We start from the raw sequence: 20412 nt of genomic DNA on the forward strand, positions 1-20412 counted from the left end.
AAGAGGAGGAAGAACTAAGAGTAGTGGGGTCAGAGCTGGAGCAAGACTCCTCAGCAGTGCTGGCAAGACTGAATTGTGCTGCCTCACCTGTGAGATCTTGGGACCAGGCTTGGTGACCTTGGAGCTGTCAGAGGTTAGAAAGTGGGGAAAGACTGCTGCTGTCAGAAGGGAGCTGCTCGTCCAACCTGGGCTGCAGCAGCCACCCCAAGCACTCACTCTGTGGCAACAACAGCAGCAGTAACCTTGGCTTTGGGGGCCTTGACAAACCCCGACTGGTTGCTGTTGTAGTCAGCTGCTGGTCCTGTCCCTTGAAATACAGGAATCTGTATTTATCTGGAAGACCCTTAAAATATCAGGAAGAATCTACAGGAAACATGGCTGAGCTTGGTGCTCATGCTCTGCAGTGTGCTTTTGGCAACGTGAAACTTCTGTTTATGGGGATTTCTAGCACATTTACAGGCAGAAAATGCAAACAGCACAGCCCCATGGGCTGCACAGACCTGTGCTTTTCAAGTAGATTATCCCTACATGGTTCTTGGTAGAACCCGTAGGCTTGTAAGCTAGAGAAGCCCCATTAAAGTAACAACATAGAGTTTCCACTGCATGCAGTTGTGACTTTTCCTATGTCCAGGGCTGGTGCTTTGACCAATACTTGTCACTTTCTGAGGACAGGTTTCTCTCAGCACAGGCGAAACTATTAGGTACACTTACTGCCTGTATTGGCAGTGAGGGATCTGCAGGATGCTGAGTGGATGACTTGATCCCAAAGCTTGTTTCTGGGGTAAGGAATGAGCTTCCTGAAGAGTTGATAGTGGGCAGTTTGGGATGGAGCACGCCATGTTGCATCTATTTTGAAAATAAACTGTTTAATCTGATGGGGAGAGGTAAAATATTAATTTTTATTTTAGCATATAAATGCTACTTTTAACAGTGTGTCTGAGAAGTGTTATCACTGTAGCCCACCCTGGAGGGCAGCTCTTTAGCAATGCAAATAGCAGAGTTCTGACAGTTTGGACTTTTCTCAGTTTAAGAAATTACTGATCTGTCTGCTCCTCTTGCAGAGCAAAGCTGGGAGAAAGCATCGTGTTCCAGCATTTCAACTGCCTCAGTGCCAAGTATTAGACCAAACGTAACCTTCATCAGCGGTTTAATCTAATGGTGTGGTTCTGTAGCTGATTTAAATCAGTACTGCACTGGTTTGCTCTCTTTTCCACCCTGCAGCTGTGCGCTCTTGTTGTGTGCTGCTTCTGGTGCTCACCTCTCCCTTCACCGGCTCGATACAGCTTGCTACACCAGCAGAAAACTGTCTCAGCAAAAGGTAGCAAATATTTTTTTTTGTTGGCTTAGAGAGCCGAATGAGGTCAGCAAGGTGGTAGTGCCACACCTGGGATGGAAGCATCTGTGGACAGGTGTGATTCCACAAGATGGGTCAGCCACCCTAGTAGCTCACCGCTGCCGGGAAAAGTGTTCCCAGAAGTGGTGTGATGGCGGACTTGGCCTGCCTGGGGAGTCACAGCTTTCCACATGGAGATTCCCAGAGGATTCCCTGTTGTGGGCCTTGGTGGCTGGCCCAAGATTACAAAGACAGACGGTGGCAGAGCCAAAATCCCAAACTATCTGCAGAGGAACAAAATATCATTTGTGTCTGTAGTTTAAATCAAAGTTTTATTCCGATTAAGAGAAGCCAAAAAGGAACTCAACGCACCTTAGAATAAAGGTGCTTGGAAAGCAACATCCTGGACTAAGATCTTTTTTTCCAGGCACCTTTTGTTCGGGTTAAGGTACAACAGTAAACCACAAAACGCAGCCTTTAGCCGGTGGGAAGGGATGCAGTTCCCCTGAACTTCCACTGGGCTCCTCTGCTGTTACAGTCAACAGAAGTGCCAATTAAACGCTTCGTAGTCTGACGGAGCTAGTTTCCAGTTGAGATCCCAGCCTGTAGACTCGGTATTGTTTCTGTCCAGAGGTCTGTATTACCAAAACTGACAGGTGTCACGGAGGTTACTCTGCTCTTAGTACTATTTTGAATTTAAAAAAATCCTGAAATATTAAAAAACATCTGAGAAGAAAAGGTGCTTCTAAGATACTGGAAATCCTGTTATGTGGCACCGTTCTGTTTTCCAGGCTGTCCAGATGATAGGTTATGGATGATATTGAAGCTCAGAATTATACAATTACTATTGTGTTAGACTTATACAATGAATACAGTGGCCTCCAGTTCAAGCAGGTTTCTTTTCCTATTCATGCTTATTTTATGCCTAAGTGAAACAAGACCTTACTTTTATATATTCTCTCTATATAAATATTTCTCTATTTTTTCAAGTGTTCATGAAAAATTTGACAAGATGTCCACCAAGGTCACAAATGCAAGCCTAAATAGCTGCAATTTAACATCAGTAGTTAGCAAACAAGATACCCTCGAGGTAAGGAAGCTGATAAAAAGAGGGCAGCGATGTATTAAAGATGTATTATTTGGGGGTCTATGGATATAATTTAGGCTTCACAACAAGGTCAGACTGATTTAATTCTCTCTGCAAAGGTCAGTCCGAGGCCTGGCTGTACTAACCTCTGTGCTCTCCATCTGTCTGTGCTCCAAGCCAGACACTTTCAATAGGTGATTGTGTGTCCATGACTGGATACAAACACATTGAAATTACCTCCAGGTCTAGGCCTCCGAACGTGTTTACTTGGAGTCACTGCTGACCCTGGAGTAGCTGGTACCTACAGAACTTTATACTTGGCTGCTGCTTTGAAGTGTTGCGAAGAACATCTGATATTGGCGATTTCCTAATGTTGCAACTACTGATGAGTATTTAGCTTCATAAATGCGTCACTGTAGTGTCATAAACTCTTTATGCAGGTTTATTCTATGACCCTTGAAACGTGACTTTTTTTTTTTCAGCACTGGCAAAAGTATAATAAAGTAAAAGAAAAAAAAAACCTTACAGTATTCACTTTCTCCAAAATGAGGAAAAATGAAGAAGCCGGTGTTTGTGGACATCTTTATTTGATAGTCCAGGTCTTTTAAAAATCTTCCTCCATAAGCAGGGAATTCTTTAAAAATAATTGACAGGACAAAATAAATATGCAATGTGCTGGTATCTGTTAGTCATTTTCTTGCTGCTTTTTTCACTTCATGCTAAACATTTCTGAATTCTCTTTTCATTTTAAGTAGGAAATGGGTTTATTAATCTGAACGCAACAACTAGAGAAAATGAGGCCAGTGAACGCTTTGAGCTTTCAATAAATATTTAGCTCACTGAAATAGCCACACATGGTAAATAGCACTTGCTTTCATGAAAAAAGACCTGTAAGTTTAGTAGAAGATACACTTAATTTTAAAAACAGATCTAATTTTTACCTGTATGATTTGTACTAGAAGGAGGTTATGATTTGATATTGCTTTCATTTTAGGTGGAGGGTAGAAAGGTAAAATTATATAAAATGTCATTAAATAATTAAATGTACTATGCTGAAAACCAAAACAAAACCAAAAAAGGTTCTACATAGTGCTCTTTCTCTCTGAGGTACTGTAAATCTTCCTTAGGTACAATGCTTATATAACCTGGTTTCAGTAATTATTTTACATTCATACAATAAACAGACAGTTTCAAAAGTAAAAAAGGGGGATCTGTTTTTTGAACCAATAAAACCCAAATCAAGGAATTCAGAGCTTAGGATGCAACTCTCCACAGGGCATCTTGTCCTGGGTTGTCTTGAGCCTGCCTTCTGTGAAGTCACCTAAAAAGAGAGAAATGCAAGAACAAGAATACAGATAACAACAAAGTAATTTTAAGTCATATTTTCAGATTTCTGCTTGTGTTCCTCAGTTTAAATAATACCCTGTAAACAAATTCTGATCTTAAACGATAAAGACTCTTTTTTTTCCAGGTGTCTTATGAAATCAGCTATTGTTCTTGTGCATGATGTGTGCTGAGGAATCGGCGATAGTATTTGGTTCTTGAGGTTGTTTTAGTGGCCCTGCTTTTTAAAATTAGATGAAGGCAGGGGGAGAATCTGTGCAGAGATCACAAAAAGATTTAGGAAGTAGTACAGTGTAGAACCCTATTTTTTAAAAATATTTGATGCCTGACCCCACACCCCCATGTACACATGTGTGAGTGCACACACCCCCATGCACACACTTCCATTTACTTTATAAGAGACTGCAATGATAGCCAGGTCACCTTTTCACTAGGTTCAAGGGTTGCTGGAACACCTCTTCTTTTGGCAAGTGTGATGGTGTGCTTGGATTAGCCACGGGAATCGCTGGGGAGTGACACAAGAGGTCACCCTGCTGCGAGATGAACACATAGCCTCTGCAGGGTCCTGTCTCCCGCTGGCCAAAGGAGCTGGTATGTGAACTTGGGTTCTTTTCACTGAGTGGGTATTTTTAGAGTAATTACTATTTGTGGTATTGTTGTCTAGCTACAGGAGTTTTAAGGTATTCATTACACCACCTGTTTGCTTTAAAATACTTTGTGGGTGAGCTTTTATTGCTCAGGAATGGCGCCAGATGGACAGTACTGAGGACCAAAGTCCTCACACTATCTATAGAACAGGTATGGCACAAGCAGTGGCACATTAAGTTTTTCACCTCTATCTCCCTCTGCCACCAGCCTGATCTCAGCAAGGACAAGCTCAGGAGAAAGAGGGCACCCCACAGTCTGTGCCTCTTCAGAGAAACCAACAATGGGGCCACCTGCTGAGGTGGTGGATTTGGAGACAGGTCCATGGTGATTTTCCCAGAGGCTACTTGGGATTGGGCTCTTGGCAACTGCTTAAAGCATCCGCTTTCCTAGAAGCTGAGGCAATTTTTGGAGCAGTTGCTGTCCACTGCATGAATTCACACCAAGCAGGCTTTACAAATGTTTCTGACTCCAGCACCTAGAGCTGTAATATACCTTTTTGAATTGGTTCTATCCCTTCAATTAGGGGAGGGGCACACTTTCCATCAGTGACTGAGCACAGGTGAGGAGCTGGCAATGTCCATCCTTGTGTCAATACTGTAAGACGTTCACACAGAACAAAATAACCTGTTGTGCTTGGTTCCTTAATGACAGTCCCTGCGCTTTGTTTGTGTCTCACTTAGAGTGGCATACTGCTTATCAGATGTCTATTGTGGACTGCTTTGTAACACAGAGGCACTGTTGTACCACTTTCCATCCCAAAGCCTGGCTGGCTTCTTGCTTTCCTGAATAACCAAGACCAGGAGAGGCTGAAAAAGCCACCAGCCCTGTCGGCTCTCAGGAGATGTGCTCATCTACCTAGCTGACACCGTTTTCCAGAAAGCCTTAGTAGGGTCTAGGCCTTAGGCTTAGAATGGTAACACTGACAAACCCTTAATACGACAATATTGGCAACTTCCACTATGGGGTGGTGTTCTGCTGTGGCAACTTCTTAACTGGGGAAGGACCACTCGACCTATAGTGCTGCTTCTCATGCTTTGCTTACGTTCTGCACATTTGAAAACAAAAAGAAAAACTGGGAGTCTCATAAAAACGTACGTTTTTCTCAGTGTAGCATGGAGTTCTGAGTTGGCCTCACGCTGTACTCTTAGGGGCCATAGGAATTTAAGGGTTCAGGCTTGCCTTGTCTCAAAGCATGCATTTTGGCCTTTGAAACAGAAAAATCTTATGCCACAAAAATGGGCAGCTACTTTTTGATCGTGTACTTGTAGCATTTTTTCATGTGCAAGACATGACATGCTCTGTCAAGCCACTATATTCAAACTTCCCCTAATATATTTCATTTTTATTAGTGACAAAGGACAGGTGATTTGAATCTTAATAGTACAGGGTGATCTGTATGTGAGGTGTAGAACACCTAGGCGTGCGCTATGATACAGCTATTGCAGTGAGCTCACATGCTTTGCATATAAATCTTGAGGCGGTTTGCTGTGCCCAGCCCTACTAGGGGCATTGGTGGAAATTAAAATGTGAGGGGTGCAGGCCACTTTTATGCCATTGTATTTCCCTTTCCTATTGTTAAGTTTTCAATTCCCCTCTTCCCTTACTGCGTATTTATACTCCTGCCAAGTTCCAAGGGAGCAGAAAAGCTGCTCCTTGTATTGTTATTATTTTTAAGCAGTGCTTTTGAGAAGTCAGTCTTTCGGGGAGCAGAAAGCATCGGGCATTAGGCAGATGAACACAATTTCTGCATTGCAGAATTACCGTCTAACACGTGCTTGTCCTGTGGGATGGAACTGTAACAATTCACAGCTTTCCTGCCGTGCTCCTTGCAAAACTCGCTCCAAGTCGAGATCTTCCAGTTCATGTCCTCCACGTGCCTGAACCTGGCCATTTGGTTTGAATGGCTCCCTGCACTCCAGAAATGCTCCCCCGTCTGATCCATTGCTGGTAGGAGCAGTGTGCGGGGGGCAGGTTGGCTGAACTGCTGTTAGGCAAGAAACAGAACAAACAGGTTAAAAAAAGTCTGGGTTCCCAGGTGCATAAAGCTGAAGGACAGCAATGAAATAACTCTAGCTAAGTAGGAAAAAAAAAAAGTTATTTTGTTCTTTCTGTTGTACTGTTTGCCTGGTGAGCTGAGTCTCGGGGAGCAGCAGCTGCCAGTATGGATGGTTTCCCCAAGCGCTTGCAGGAAGCCCTGCTCCCAGCGTAGATCAGGGCAGGCACTGCCCTCCTGTGGGGCCTTTCTCCTGGGGCGGGCAGAGGCCTCCCTGCACTCTGAGCTGATTTTGGAGCCTTGCCCCCACAGCACTCGAGGAGGTCACCGAGTTTGCAGGCACTGGAGGAATGTGCTTTCAGCATTGGCAAAGCTCCATACCAAAGGAAGCAGTCCCATTCCGTTCCTTGGTTATTCTCTGGAAAAAAAGGGCAGGGAGAAGACAGAGATGAACTTCTTTGCGATGGACACTAGTGATGCAAAGTGCTACATAAAAGCTGGGTGACATAAAACCCTCCCTCTTTTCCTCCCATGCAGAGAACCAGAGCAAGTGGTATACACTGCTTTAGCCATATTTTTACATCCCAAGGCACGCACAGATCTCAGGCTAGCTCTCTGTCAGGGACAGTTTCCAGAGTATCATGTGGGAAGCAGGATCAAACTTTTAATCCCTGAAATTAAAAAGGACATCTTAATTAATAGGGGAAAAAAATACCTTGGGCCATTTGCAGATAATTAAAAAAACCAGCGTTTAACAGTGTGGACAAAGTCCTGACCCGAAGCATGATGAACTATACCAATGGCTTTCGTACAGCTAGAAGTTTATAGTGTTCTGGAGTGTTGTTTATGTTACTATAAAAAAAGGTGAGAAAATATATTCAGTTACTTTCTGTTTCCCCCCATTGAGCAGATGGCAATTCATAGCTCAAATTGTTTTTTAAGCTATTTCACATTTTACTAATAAGTACAACGTGCTTTTCAACAACAAACCATGCTTAGGCACTTCTGCAGAGGTTACATGATTGCTCAGGTAGCTCAGAAAGCAAAGAGTTTATGAATTGTGTTGCGTTATAAGGGTGAATGTTTTCTGGTTACCTCTCACGTGGTGGAAAACACTAGCTAAAAACTCTCCTACTTCTTGTTTCAAATTATTTCTAATTTTGGAGGCCACAAATAACACAGTGTACTTTAATCGCCTAGATTTGAGATTGTTTCCATCGACTATGTTCCTGGTAGAACAAACCATGCTTTTTAAGGAGCTGAGTATTCTTTGTATTTTAAGTGTATAATAATATGTGTAGATGGCCACTGGGGAAAGCGAAGAAATATTCAGCAGTTCTATTTTGGGAAGTTTTGGTGCTTTAGAATGAAAACTGTTAATGCTGCACGCATTGGAAAATTCTCACCATGGCATCCGTGGTTTTATCAAAACCTGTTAAATTATATGAGTGCAGAAATAAGGAAGAAGTGGTTTTTATTATTAATTTACACTCATTTTTAGCTGGCATGTGGTGGCAGGTCCTCCAAACAAACCCGAGACACAGATTAGAGCTGAAAGTTTTGGAAATGTTCTAAATCTTTGTAGTGATGCAGAAAGGAAGCGTAATATTAAACTGACAAATTGAATATATCTATTTTTTCAACGTAATTCACAGTTTCTTCCTATTATTTTTTACTACCTGTGGAGATAAAGCAAAACAAATTCCTCAAAACAGAGAGAAATATATTTCCAGATACATTCCTTAATGGGAAAAGGTATCTCTCTTATACATATGTACTGTCAAGTATCTATCCATTCCTTTTCTACGCCGCATCTACAACCAGAAGTGTTGGCTATGCAAATATTGCAGAACCGATTCTTAACATATGTGCTGCGTGCCTAGCTATAGATACCCAGGAAACTCTATATAATAATTAAAGCCTGCATATATTAGCTGTAATTATAATTTTACATAATCTGTTATATAATCTTAAGGCTGCTATGCAATGAACAAACGTGGTTTTGTCAGAATTCCTAGGAAGAAAAATAAAATTGTTGCTTGTAAAGGTAAGTAAGTGTCCTGGCAATGGAGGAGCACGCAAGGCTGTCAAAGCACGGAGCCTATCTCGACGATAAAACCACGCTGGCTGGTATTAAAAATGCAACCCGCACCCCAGGAGCGAACAGGGATACCTCGGCAGCGTTACTTCTGCTCCAGCTCCCTGCTCCGGAGGGAGGAGGGAGGGAGAGAGGGAGCGCGGGGGCGGCGGGGGGGGGGGGAACCGGTTTGCCCCCGGGCGCAGGTGGGCTGGGGCCGCCTCGCCTCGCCTCGCCTCTCCGGCCCCGCAGCCCGGCGGGGGCTGGCTCCGTGAACACCCCCCGGATTACAAAATCATCATGTCGGTAGCGGGGAGCTGAGCGCCGCAGGTCGGCGGCCGCCGGCCCGACAGGGCTGGCGGCGGAGGGGGGCCCCGCCGCTCCCCTCCCACCACCCCCCGGCAGGCAAAGCCTGGCAGCCGCCGCCGAGAGGCGAAGTTGGCGGGGAGCCCGGCGGCTCCTCCGAGGGGGCCGCGGCGCAGCGCCCCGGGCAGCCGGGCAAAGCTGCGGCCGGTGGGGCGGGGGGGCGCGGGGAGCCGAGCGCCAGCGCGGGGAAGGGGAGAAGAAAATGAAGCAGAAGTAGGAAGATGACGAAGTGGCGAGCGCTGATTTATCGCAGCAGCCTCTCCTCGTTTCCAGCTATCGCAACGCGCCCGAGCGGCTCCGGCTCCGGCCCCGGCCCCGGCCCCCGCCCGGTGCGGAGCGGAGCGGGGCGCGGGGTGGGCTCGGGCCGGCTGGAGCCGCTGCCGGGGGCCGGCGGGGCGCGGGTGGGCTGCGAGCCCTGAGCTCGAGCCCGCCCGGCGCCTGCCTTCGGCGGTACGAAAGCGGGGGCTAACCCAACAGCGGCATCAAAACATTCCCGGCCGGGGCCGGGGCTGGGGCTGCTGCCAGCGCCGAAAAGGGGCAGGGGGGGAACCCGCCGTAAAAAAACCCAAACCCACCCAAGCGCGCAGGGAAAACAACCGCGTGAGTCGCAAATAAATAAGTAAACCGCAAAGTAAATCGGGCGAAATCGCCGAGGGTTCGTTCGCAATAAACAGCAAGCTTTATAATTTCCAGGTGTTGGGGAAAGCCGTTGTTTTATAGTTTATAAATCCCTGCTGGGGTGACGGAGGGGGAGAATCTTTGGAGGTGAATGAAATATCAAATCACGAGGCTTTATGTAGATTTATGATTGCATAAGAGGCTCGATCATTTCCATATATTGAAATGTGCTGTCCTTTCCGCGACTGCCCAGCCCTTGGAGGGAGAGAGACGCTCGATTCTGCCTTGATCAATGCTGACTGTGAAGCAAGGAGGAGGAGAAGGGGGGGACCAGGCTGGCACCAGATGGAGCAGGGTCTAGGGAAAGGTCAAGGTTAGCTCAGGCTGCTATTGAATCGGTTGCAGCCTCACAGATAGATCTCTGCCTCGGAGGCACCCACTGGGGCTTCTCAGAATCAAATCTAATAGAAAAGGCAGTCACAGAATGAAATCGCTTCATCTGAATGCTAAAATTGTTATTAGGCTACATTAGAGAGATACCGGGCACGTGATTACCAAAAAAGGAAGCATGCCTAGCAGTTTGCGACTGAAATAAAAGCTGTGAATATGTTGATACCATCGGCAATGTGCAAGGATAATAGATAACAGGAGAGAGGGGCAGGGAGAGATGTGTGTGTGTAACGAACAGATTAACATATTGATGCGTACGTATGTATCTGTATAAAATTATTTGTATACGTATACGCGTCTGCGTGGGGGTATATTTGTATGTACGCAGATTGCAGTACTTGACTCCTTATGAGTCCTGCAGCAGCCGTGGTCCTCAGCGCTCTGAGGACGTTTGTCAATTCATTTGGACAGCAGTTACGGACGAAAAAGTGGGAGCCGACTTGCAGGGGAAGTTTGTTGGTGGGTCCTCGCAGGACTCCGCCTGCAGCCCCCCTTGACTTCCGTTGCGGTGGTGTGCCGTCACTTGGATTTTTGGATTTAAGTCCTCGTGGAGGCACAGGGCTCCGGCATTGTTCAAGGCCGCTCTCTTTCTTTCTCGTCTCGGGCAAAACTCTGCGAGGAAATGTTATTAGGCGCGTACACGTGTGCGCACACCCCACGCGCTGGACACAGGAGCATGATGCAAGCACACACATACGTGTTTGGAGCAGTGATGCTGTCAGCTGGCTTTCGGAGATCAAAGTGAGCTCTTCCCAGTTACCGTCTCCTCCACGTTACTGATTCTTTAACCTACAGCACAGCCGTATCTTAAAGAAGGATTTAGTCTTGTAAAATAAATGCCGGCTACACTAGATTAAACATGATGACTGCACTCTAAGGGTTAATAAATTTAGAATTAACAGATCATCCCAGCTTGATACAGCTACTATAGATGATTTAATATGCAGCCTAAGCAGGTTGACAGTCAGCTCACAGATGCAGATAAGATCAAACAGTCTCTTGATTCAATAGATTGAATGGTTGTACTGAGTGTCTGGAAGGTGAGTGACAGTACGTATATGGCAGGGGTTCTGGTAAAGAAGGGCTTCGATTCCCCACTGCTGTGCACTGCACTGGTTTTCCTTTTCTAGCAGTCAACCTTTTCCAGCAATCAAACCTGGAGTTAACATGAAAAAAAACCATCTCAAATATAGTTCAGGAGAGTTATTTGAAGTTTTCAGTAATGAAAAGCTCCGCGCTTTAACAGTAATCACCATTACTATTGCTAGTCTGCACTTCAGGTTCCTTCTCTGCAGACAAGGCCATTGCCACCCACTCCGTCCCACAGGGAGTCTCATCTGTCCACAGCCTCTGTCTCTTTGTCCACACCAGTCCCCTTCCCTGGCAGACCTAAATCCACAGAAAGAAGATATTTTGAAGGCAGAATGGTGACACCTCGCCCACGTCAGCCCCTGGGGTTTGGTGAGTGCGACCTTGCCCTAACACGATCTGCCGACCAGAGGCTTCAGCTGTAGGAAACCTCAGTGGGTGCGGCATGACGAAGACAATTCCCCCGCTTGCTTTCTCAGCTCTCTTGCTTTTCTGGCTTAAAAGTTAATGCCTGTAGTAACTCTTCTGTGGTTTATGTTTTCCTTCTTGCTCTCCTGTCCTATTTAAACAGGAATGTAAAACCGTCCTCATGGAGGCTGGTGAGCGATGAGATGACAGAGTGGTCTCTAACAATTTTTATTATTTGATCAAGAGTAAAAGCTCCACCTGAACCATTAGATTTTACCATATGAATACATTTCCAGGCAATTTTAAAAATGCATATTATGTATTCAATCGACCATCACAGGTCTGAATTGTATCTTATTGTGTTATATGGGGCCACCACCACCATACTGATAGGAATATTTGCGTTAAAGTTGCTGCACATCTGAATGCTTATAAATTAGCTGTATTGTTTACTTTGGTGGGTTTTTGTAAATGTCCAAATGATCAGACCATGGCTTTGACAAATGCCCCGCAACACGTCGGTGTAATGAGCAACGCTGCTTTGAATTTACCAGCAGAGCAAACCCGGAATCCACACAAGATCGCTGTTTCTCCTTGCGATTTTTAAAACGGTCTCATATACTTTTGCAAACGTTTACCTATGAATTACACTTTTGTTTTAATTTGGAAACCAGTGGTTCCTTTTAATCCCTTAACTGCCGAGTTAGAAGAGAGAGGGCCTCGGCATGTGTTTCAGACTACAGATCCATACGCGAGCATCCCCCGATTTTCCCGGGGAGGTAAAAAATTCCCGACGCGGCGGGGGGATGAGCCAGTCCTTTCCCCACCCCGCGCCTCGGAGCACCTCTCAGGTGAGCTGGCGAGGCACGAAAATCTTGCCCGTGTGATGAGAGAGAGGCGGCATCCAACTGCCAGCGCTCCTCGGGGCGAACGAAGAGGACTCGCATACCCCACGCGAAAGAAAGACAGAAGCGGAGAAGCCCCCAGAGGCGCGCACACACACGCAGAGACACACAAAAAGGCCGCGCGAGCGAGCGTGAGCGCCGGCCCGAGTTCGGGAATCCGTGGGAATCAAAGGAGCGCCCTCCTTGCCGCCGTGCCCTCTGCCGAGCCCCGCGCCGGGGCCCCGCCGAGGCTGAGCCGCGGAGGGGGGCGGCGGCGCGGAGCCGGGGGGACGGGGCGGGGGGCGGCTCGGCCGCGGACGGGGCGCGGAGGGGCGGCCGGGCCCCGCGGATCCCCCCCGCGGCGGCGATGCCGCTTCCCAAGGCGGAACCAGCGAAACCAGTTAACTGGCAGCAATTTGCATATTTATGGTGCCTCCTGCCGTTCTCCGTGATTGCTTTACAGGCAGGAAAGGTAACAGAAAAATATATAACCCCCTCTAAAAAAAATGGCAAAAAGGCTCATACGTGCGCAGGGGCTCTGATAGAAGAGTAAGCCTTGCAAAGCCCGTGGCAGGAAATTTGTTTACCAAACAGTTTTTTTGTCTTAGGATTTGAAGGCAGTTGTGGTTTGGGTTTTTTTTTTTAAGTTCCAAGGCTGAGGATGTGAGGTCCGTGCTTTGTGCAAACTACTAGAGACAAGCCCTGATCATTTCAGGCAAAAATAATTAGCCTCGTCATATTCACTGAATGTATACATCTAAGGAGGAGGCAATCCTTGGAGAATGGGAAAAGCATTCAATAGACACTTTAAAAGTATAGTGTCATGGTACATATATTTTTTAGTCCCACTCATAAGCAATGTACAAATGTGCAGTAAGGCTTTGAATATAAAAGCTAATTAGGTCTCAACAGAGAATAGTTTCATTTTTATTGGCTCTGAGTACAACGGCTGTCTTAGATACACCTCGGCTCCCAGACACTTTTGGCCTTCCTCGTAGGAACGGCTGTGGCTGTGTCCCCATGCATCCCTCTGCCTTCAGACATCTTCAGTTCTGGGTAGCATGACCTGCCAGGGTGCCAGGAGGTCTGTAGCTCACCTCAACCCCATGCTGAGGAGCACCTTCAGAGCTGCTCAGGAGGTGGGGATTGCAGTGGATCCACATCGCTCCAGCCACATCTGGACCAAACTTCTCCCTGCTGCCGGTGGGGAATAGCAATTCAAGACTGGTGCTATGATATGGCCTGCATTTACCCAGCGTAAATCTATAGCGCCTATCACCGCAACGTCGGAGGGTGCTGTGTTTCAGCATAGATAGTCTATGGATCTCTCTCCACGTGTTTACACCTATTTTTCTCTCCCTCGGCACTCAGATGCTGTGAAACTTAATACGATAGGGCAAATTAAAGTCTAAATTGTGAATACATTAATTTCAGTATGGTAATATCAAACATTGTACATATTCCCGATTTCTGTATTTAATTTCCCTTGCCTTTTTTTTTTTTTTTTTTAAATGCTGGGGAATAGTTGTTTACTGAACAATAGCATTAGTACAATAACTCCCCCCAACCCCAGCATTCATACTTAATGTGCATCAGCTTTCTATGTAATACTATACAATATACTTGCATGTTATTTTAATTGAATGAAATCTTATTCATACTGGGGGTAGAAGGCATTCTTTTCACTGCAGTCAGAATTCATACTGTACTGTAAAAATTATATGTGCTGACAATAACAAATGGTGGCAAAACTATCCAAACTGCTCAGAGAAGTGGGCTCTTATCACAGGTTATTCACCATCACTCCTGCCACCCCTCAGCACTGGATCTTTCCGTGCAGCTTTGGGCTATATAATAATACATTCTTCTGACTACAGAAAGTTGCATTAAAATATTATTGTAAGCATTCTCACAATTAAGCTGAAATTTTGCATGGAATATATATGCCAAAGAAGAAAATCCACAATAAAGCTGTCCTTATTTTTAAATGCTGAAACAGATCTCTGCTATCTCAACAATCAATTCTTTTTCATCTGGATCCTCACACAAACTATGTCATGTTCTGCAAAGCATGTGCATTTCTTCTTTGCTAAAGCTAAAAGCTAAGCCTAAATGTCACCTGAAATAGTAATATAAAACGAATATAGAGAATGATGATTGTGTATGTTAAATTTCAGTTCAATGCATTCTAAGTGAATAAAAGTTGACGCTCTAAAAAGCAATGTAATAGAAGTTATTTACAAAAGATGTTAAGGCGCCAATCTAACAGCATGCTTGAGTACATGCTTACTTTAAGCATGTAAGTACAGCTGATGTGCCCAAAGATAAATATGTGCTTAAGAATTTTGCAGTACCCGAGGCCAAGTAGATTCCTCTGGTAAGGGATATATCGAGCAGCGTTAGAGGAGGAAAATCCTTTTTTATTGCACTGTCTTTCTCTATTGTCCCTCACGCCAAGCATGCTAGGAAGGAGAAGGGACTGTGTTCAGCAGCATACAAGAAAACAGCTAAATCTTTCCTCATCCTGTGTAGCAAAACTAATTTCTCAATGGAAATAACTTCTTTTTGATTGCTGATATTGGGTTTCTCAGATTAGTGAATTACTTTGGTTATTCTATTTTTTTTTAATTGATGTGAGGTATAATTGGATTTATTCTTCAAGACAAAATGTTTGCAATTCCTCCTTTTCCTGCCTGCCACATCCAGAGTGGGGCTTTCAAGATTTCCTCATAGGGAGAGTTTGAGCCCCTTGGATCTAATCTTGCACAGAGGTGTAAAAAGCTTCTCCTTATGACCCCGAGATCTTGTTCATGAACTACTGCTGTGCTAAAAGATCAGCAGCTGCCCCACGTTTTATTTGGTCAGGATCAGACCAAGTCTGTCCAGCTCTCCTGCTCTTCTCCACTGATGAACAGATACTTTGGAGATGAAGTGTGACTGTGTACCGTTGCTGGACATGCTGCTAGTTTAAACTTTGCGTTACACGCTGTTTGTTCCCGGTTCGAACCTCACCAAGAGTTTGCCCCTGCAGGGCTGGGAGCCTGGCTTAGCCTTTCCTATCTGTGCAGCTTGCTCATCACTTCTGAGTTCAGCTGCCTCTGTGCTGGTGGGTGCTATCTCCCCATGGCCTGAATTGGCTCTAATTCTTTACCTTGTGCTAGCTGGGCATCTCCCCAAACTTAGCAGCTAAAGTCAGAAAACGAAGCAAAAAAGATGTTTGTGTCAGTGACCTGTCTTCCTACTGCTCTGTCCTGGTTTCGGCTGGGATAGAGTTGACTGTCTTCCTAGTAGCTGGTACAGTGCTATGTTTTGAGTTCAGTATGAGAAGAATGTTGATAACACACTGATGTTTTCAGTTGTTGCTAAGTAATGTCTAGTCTAAAGTCAAGGATTTTTCGGCTTCTCATGCCCAGCCAGTGAGGAAGCTGGAAGGGCACAAGAAGTTAGGACAGGACACAGCCAGGATAGCTGACCCAAACTGGCCAAAGGGATATTCCATACCAGGTGACGTCACATCCAGTATATAAACTGGGGGTGGGGGATCGCCGCTCGGGGATTAACTGGGCGTCGATCGGTGGGTGGTAAGCAATTGCACCGTGCATTGTTTGTATATTCCAATCCTTTTATTATTACTGCTGTCATTTTATTAGTGTTATCATTATCATTATTAGTTTCTTCTTTTCTATTCTATTAAACTGTTCTTATCTCAACCCACGAGTTCTACTTCTTTTCCCGACTTTCTCCCCCATCCCACTGGGTGGGGGGGGAAGTGAGTGAGCAGCTGCGTGCTGCTTAGTTGCTGGCTGGGGTTAAACCACGACATGCTCATAGGCTTGAAGATAGCGACCTGCTTAGGTAAATGACTTGGGATCTCAGCAGTGACTCCAGAAGACCAGCTTCTCTGTGCTTGTGCCGTCATCAGTTTCTGTGAACACAAATAGCGTAGCCCTGTTGAATGGGGGATTTGGATGTGTGGAACGTCTTGCTGAGGAGAGTCTGGCTTCTCCTAGCGCTTTGTTTCAGAAAGACCTGCACAGAATAAACCTGCAGTGAGAGAGCCTGATGCTGTAGCCAGGCTTGGTCAAAACTCTTCCTGAAACCGATGGAGATGCTGCTCATGAGCTCAGGTGTGCACCAAGGTGTCCCTGCTCTGTAACCGTTCAGTGAGGTGGGCACGGAAACTTTGTGGGGTCTGCCTCTATGAGAGCAATCTGTTTCTTCATGGCCTGTGGCTCATATTTCTGCCCCTGAGCTTGTCATTGTTTACTGTTAAGGTCAAGGAAAATTCCAAGCCCCCACCTTAACCAACTGTGCATGCTCCAGCTTAATGCGATTCCAGGTGGTAAAAGCCATCACTGATAAACAGAAGTTTAAAACTAGTGGCAAGTGTTATGAGGAGCAATTCTCAGTAAAATCCTTTGTAACACAAAGTGATACTTAACCTTACGTTCCATGCTGAAAATCAAACGGCTCATCCCTTTCAAAGTGCCATCATTATGGCTGTTCTGATGCCAACGCACACATGGGACTCAATTCCACAGTTTTGGGGGAAGAAAAAGCCCAAGAAGATTAAAAGATTCTGAGAAACTGTTAGCAAAGATAACAATGACCAACACTCTGCCAGGTGTTTTCCTGTCCCTAGCTATCCTCGCTGCATCTATGGTAATCGAGTTGGCCTATACACTCTACTGTAACATGCCAGAGCAGTGTTTTGGATTGTGGGTTCAGTGAGCGCCTTTCCTTCTCGGCATGATGGTTGCTATAAAGGGGCCTGAGACATGTGCAACCGGCAGCATATCGCGATGGAGCTGATGTACAAAGCAGACACATTTTATGAGCTTTAGCTCCCTCCTGTTTGAGGCATTTATGTTCTCTTTATCTTACATGTTTAGGAGACTCTTTTGAGACAGATTTAAGTGACATTTCTTGTTCGTGGTCTCTTACTGGTGTATGGGTACACATTGATGGGGAAATGTGGCATGTATACCCCATGAACTCTTCTGCGTAGCTGTAGCTTTAACTTGGGTACCTATATATACGCTGCTTAGTATGGAGCTTCAGAAGAGCTAGAAGTACCAAAATCATACCCTAGATGTCAGTAAAAGAAAAAAACATTAAAACCGATTAAAAATCGTTTTATAAAGGTCTGTGAATCAAGCAATGGGTTAGCCAATTATTCATAAGATAATTCCCTATATGGACTGACAGTTTGAGTCCCAAGTTTCAGCTCAATCAAATTTACACAGCCCAAGTTATAACCTCTTCAAGATGGGGATTGTAACAGGAGCGCTGACAGACCTTAACTACTGTGCCTCTTTGTAACGAAAGCTCAACTATTTCACTCGTGCGGTGGCTGCTGGTGCTGCTATAATTAAGACTGTATAGATTTGCATTATAGGTCAAGTTCTGGGAGGTTTTACAGGCACGTAGTTTAAATCATGTTGGCTTGAAACCTGGGATAGAAACGGTCAGGGGCATGTTACAGGTTTACTTATAAAAAGATATATAAATATTAAACACAAAAAATGACAAATAGCCAAGGAAGTACTAGACCAGTACAAACTAAAACTAGTTTGGCTGAAATCAAACATTTGATTATAAATGAGATTTTACGGGCATTTATTACTGCCTTCCTCTGCCTGCCCATGCACAAGCAAAACTGTTTGTATGCTTCATAGGAGGGGTTTTGCCATTTGAAAGTCTGTTTCCTGAGCGCTTTGTGCCATTTGTTTTATAGTCATCCCCAGAAAAGTCCAGTCAAGGTTCAGGGCTCCATCGTGCTGGATGCTGTGCAAGCAGAGGTAGGCTGAAATCCCAGACCTTGCTGAAACCCATGAAAAAAGTCTCCCCAAGTTCAGGGTTTTATGCTGGGTCCTGCCTAGGGCAAGCTGATAATGAAATCTTTCTGTCACCTGGCGCTCAGATGTTTGTGATCCTGCATGGACTCGCTGCTGTGCGCTCTAGTAAGTTCTTGCAGAATCGGAGTTTATTTTGAGCCTTTATTAAAAAGGGAAGAAAAAAAAAAAAGAGAAAAAAAAAGCAGCGTGCCGAAGCTTCTCATGCGGGAATACTAATGCACGTACTATTTCTAGAACGTGCAAGTCCTCTGCTCATTCACGGGGAGTCAGCCTGGTATGATAAGAGTTCCACCCACGTTGCCTCCGCCTGATTGAGACTATCAAGACGGTGTCGGAAAGCACCCCGTGCGATCTGCCGTTATATAATGCAGCCCAGCTCCAGAGAACTGGCAGAATTTTGGAATTTGTATTTGGTCCTAATGTTCTGTACCGAGTTGGCAAGTGAGATTCCTGCTCTGAATGAATGACAGTTGGAGCTTTGAAGCAGGAACATTTGCCCACCAAAGTTGCCGAACTCACCCACTGCCAAGTCTGTCACTAAATTAGCAGATAGGCAGGGGCAGCAGTACATGGTATGAGCTGTCATGCTCCTTTGCACCTTCAGGTCCCAGTCCTGTGCAGGAGGACCACGTGCCTGCCTGCGAGATGAGGAAGGCCACACTTCTCAATTTTAGGCAGTTTTATGTCCCTTTTTACAGCAACCTCTAAGCAACTCACAAGCTTGAATGGAGGGAGGATCACACCATTTTTCAGAGAGCGAGCAGAGGCATGAGAAGAGGGACAGATAGATACATTTTGGTAGATTTAAATGTTAAACTAATTTTTACAGTGTAAATGTTATCAGCTGGGCACTCTGCCCTGCTGCTGCGGGTTACTACCCCTGGCCCGGGGCGGCAGAGTAGGTTGGGTGCCCACCTCTGCCCTCAGCTGCTCCAGGGCATTAGCTGGTGTCTCAGGGCTCTGGTTCGCATGGGACAGACAGATTGAGGTGGGACAGCCACTCAGCTAACGAGGCAGACCCTTCTCCGAGGCTGGTCTCCCCTTGTAGGCAGCCTGAAAACTACGACAGCCCCGGTTTCAGTGCGTACCTCGGAGCGTGCCCGCACGTGGTGGAGATACGGGGCCACCATTTCCTCCAGCTGACTTTGCTCTGGGACTGGGAGTCCGTAGCCAAAGAGCAGCTGATAAGATGGCTGGGGGTGACAGCAGCTCAAACCGCTGCAGCAGGATTGCGGGGCATCCTCCTCTGCGGCTTGGGCAAAGAAAGGTTGCGGAGGAGAAGGCGACACGCAAGTTTGCGTGAACCCTCAGAGCCTAACCGTTGGGTCATCTTCAGTGCTGGCCTTATTCTCACCTGCCCTTCTAACCTCCCGGCATTTCTAGGTGTTAGCAGTCAGTACGTGAGCACTTCTGTTTCTACCTGCCCCGTTCACTAGGTTCATTAGTGTAACTGAGCGGAGTGACACGGCTGTGTAATAGGCGCAGACGAGGCTGAAGACGCGCGGTGTGTCGGAGAGGTGCTGCGGCGGCGGTTGCGCTGGGAGCAGGGAGTAGAGGGGGCGATGCGGGAGGAGCAGGGCCTGGGGTGCAGTGGGGCAACGGCGGGGCGCATTGCCCTCGCTCCCCCGGCTCTCCTGAAGCGCCCTCGCCCCCCGCTGCGCCCCGGGCTGTGCTTCCTGGCCCTGCCTTTGCCAGCGGCGCCGCGGCGAGCTCGGAGGCCGCTCAGCCCCCCCTCCCCCGCTCCCCGCCCCCCCGGACAAGCCGGGGACGGGCCCCGGGGGGCTGACCCCGCCATCGCCAGCCTCTCTCCGGCAGCGCCGGGGGCCATCCACCACCCCCCCCCCGCCGCCTTCCCCAGGGTGTCCGGGCCGAGGCGTGCACCCGGCCGCTGGGGGGGACGACCGGCGTTCAGCCCGGCGAGGCTCGGGGGCGGCGGGGCGCGGAGCCCCCCCCCCGCCCAGCGCGGAGCGGAGCGGGCACCTCGGGGCCGGCTGGAACGGGGCGGCCTTTCTGGGGCTAACGGGTCTCGGGGAGGGGGGCGACTAGCCCGGTCCTGCGGCCCGAGGTGGCCCCGTAAGCCTCCCCATCACGAAGGCAGCGCCCGGCGCTGGGGCTGAGGCTGTAGCAAACTCCCTCGCAAGAGCTGTTTGTTGACCACATTCACGTTCAGAGCCCTGAAGCTAAAAGCACTTTACACCATAAAATAAAAGCACTGTCTTTTTTTCTAAAAGGTTACGTCTGGAGGCCACGCTGCTCA

At 46.8% G+C, this 20412-nt stretch overlaps 1 protein-coding gene and 1 long non-coding RNA gene across 4 annotated transcripts in view; one reads left to right on the forward strand and one right to left on the reverse strand.

Annotated features, from left to right (window-relative positions):
- BCL11A (BCL11 transcription factor A) overlaps positions 1-20412 on the forward strand; it is a 156305-nt gene that overhangs the window by 58051 nt on the left and 77842 nt on the right. The window lies entirely within an intron of this gene.
- On the reverse strand, positions 2989-8553 carry LOC138686132 (uncharacterized). Its single transcript, XR_011325485.1, has 2 exons — positions 6174-8553; positions 2989-5006 (listed from the first exon to the last, which is right to left on the reverse strand). It is a non-coding gene; the product is annotated as an uncharacterized lncRNA (long non-coding RNA).

This window comes from Haliaeetus albicilla, chromosome 7 (assembly GCF_947461875.1).
Source record: "Haliaeetus albicilla chromosome 7, bHalAlb1.1, whole genome shotgun sequence".
Lineage (NCBI taxonomy): Eukaryota > Metazoa > Chordata > Aves > Accipitriformes > Accipitridae > Haliaeetus > Haliaeetus albicilla.